Raw genomic sequence first — 2625 nt, 5'->3', positions numbered from 1 at the left:
CTTTTAACTGGTGGAGGGTTTTGCCTTGATGTTGATGGCTGCTGAGTAATCAGAGTGGTAGTTGCTGAAGTGGCTGTGGCAAATTCTTAAAATAAGACAATAATAAAGTTTGCTTTGTCAATTGACCCTGCCTTTCACAAATGATTTCTCTGTAGCATGCAATGCTATTTGATAGCATTTTACACACAGTAGAACTTCCAAAATTAGAGTCAATTCTTCTCAAACCCGCTGCTGCTTTATCAACTAAGTTTATGTTGTCATTTCAACAAAGTTCACAATATTTTCACCAGGAGTAGTTTCCATCTCAAGAAACCACTTTCTTTTCTCATGTCTGAGAAGCAACTCCTCATCTGTTTAAGTTTTGTAATGAGATCACAGCAATTCAGTCACATTTTCAGACTCCACTTATAATTCTTGTTCTTTTGCTATTCCCATCACATTTGAAGCAATTCCTCCACTGAAGTCTTTGGCCACTCAAAGTCATTCACAAGGGTTGGAATCAACTTCTTCCAAACTCCTGTTAATACTGAAACATCAACTTACTCTTATGAATTATGAATGTTCTTAATGACATCTCAAATGATGTATCTTTTCCAGAAAGTTTTCACTTTACTTTGCCAAGATCCACCAGGAAATCACTGTCTATGGCAGCTACAGCCTTATGTAACGTATTTCTTAAATAATAAGACTTGAAAGTTGAAATTAGTCCTTGGTCCATGGGCAGTAGAATGGATGTTGTGACAGCATGCATAAAAACAACAGTCATCTCTTTGTACCTCTCCAGCAGAGCTATTGGGTGACCAGGTGCATTGTCAATGAGCAGTAATATTTTGGAAGGAATATTTTTCTGAACAGCAGTTCTCAATAGTAGGCTTAAAATATTTAGTAAACCATGCTGTAAACAGATGTGCAGTTATCCAGGTTTTGTTATTCCATGTAGAGAACACAGAAAGAGTACATTTAGCATAATTGTAAAGGACCTTAGGATTTATGAGATGGTAAATGAGCACTGCTTTCAACTTAAAGCAACCAACCAGCTATATTAGCCCCTTAAAAAAAAAAAAAGAGCCAGCTTGTCCTTTGAAGCTTAAAAGCCAGGTATGGACTCCTCTTTGGCTGTGAAAGTCCTAGATGGCATCTTCAAAATAAGGCTGTTTCATTAACATTGAAAAATCTGTTGTTCAGTGCAGCCACCTTCATCTATTATGCTAGTTAGATCTTCTGGATAACTTGTGCAGCTTCTACATCAGCACTTATGGCTTCACTTTCCACTTTTATGTTATGGAGACAGCGTCTTTCCTCATGAACCAACCTCTCCTTGCTTCCAACTTTTCTTTTGCAGCTTCCTCACCTCTGTCAGTCTTCATAGAATTAAAGAGAGTTCAGGCCTCGCTCTGGATTAGGCTTTGTCTTAAGGGAATGCTGTGGCTGGTTTGATCTATCCAAACCACTCAAACTTTCTCCACATCAGCAATAAGACTGTTCTTTTTATCATTCATGTGTTCACTGGTGTAGCACTTTTCATTTCCTTCAAGAACTTTTTTTTTCATTTACAACTTGGCTAACTGTTTGCACAGTGGCCTAGCTTTTGGCCCATCTCAGCTTTCAACAAGCCTTCTTTATTAAGCTTAATAATTTGTAGCTTTTTATTTAAAGTGAGAGATGCGTGATTCCCCACTTTCACTTGAACAATTAGAGGTCACTCTAGGACTATTAACTGACCTAATGTTTATATTGTTGTGTCTCAGAGAAGAGCAGGCCCAAAGAGGTAGAGAACACAGGAAAATGGTCAGTAGGGCAGTCAGAATATACACAGCATTTCTCAATTAAGTTTGCCATCTTATATGGGCAGAGCTCATGACACACAAAACAACTACAATAGTAACATCAAAGATTAATGATCACAGGTCACTATAACAGACATAGGAATAATGAAAAAGTTTGAAATAATGTAAGAATTACTAAATATGACACTGAGACACAACACGAACACCCACTGTTGAAAGAATGGTGCCAACAGTCTCACTCAATGCAGGAAGGCCACAAACCTTCAATTTGTAAAAACCTCAGTCTCTGCAAAGTGCCATCAAGCAAGGTATACCCATATGTTCTCAGAGCACAATGAAATTAAGCTAAATATCAATAACAGAAAGATACCAGGAAACCCCAAAATGTTTGGAAATTAAAGAGTATGCTTCTAAATAATCCATGAGTAAAAGATGCCTCAAGAGAAATCAAAATTTATTTGGAACTAAATAAAAATGAAAATACAAATGATTAAACTTTGTGGGAAGTAGTGAAAGCATGTGCTTGGAAGGAAACTTCTAGCATTAAATTCATATGTTATTAAAGAAGAAATATCTCAAACCAATAGTCTAAACTTTCACCTTAAGAAACTGAAATCAAACGTAAGCCTAAATCAAGCAGAAATAAAAGAAATAATAAAAATTAGATCAAGGAATTTCTGCTTCCAAAGAAGATAAAGTTAGTGTACTTTCCGCTGTTTTTCCACTATGTGCATCTAAAAACCCAAGAAGATTGTGAAAGGTAGAGGGGAGAAGGCAGCCTGGCTAAGGCATGGGCTCTGCGGAATAATGTGGTGCTGAGTTCCCTGGATTTTCTTTG

The sequence above is a fragment of the Piliocolobus tephrosceles genome, chromosome 8 (genome assembly GCF_002776525.5).
Source record: "Piliocolobus tephrosceles isolate RC106 chromosome 8, ASM277652v3, whole genome shotgun sequence".
In the NCBI taxonomy this organism is placed as follows: Eukaryota; Metazoa; Chordata; class Mammalia; order Primates; family Cercopithecidae; genus Piliocolobus; species Piliocolobus tephrosceles.
This window is presented reverse-complemented; position numbering follows the sequence as displayed.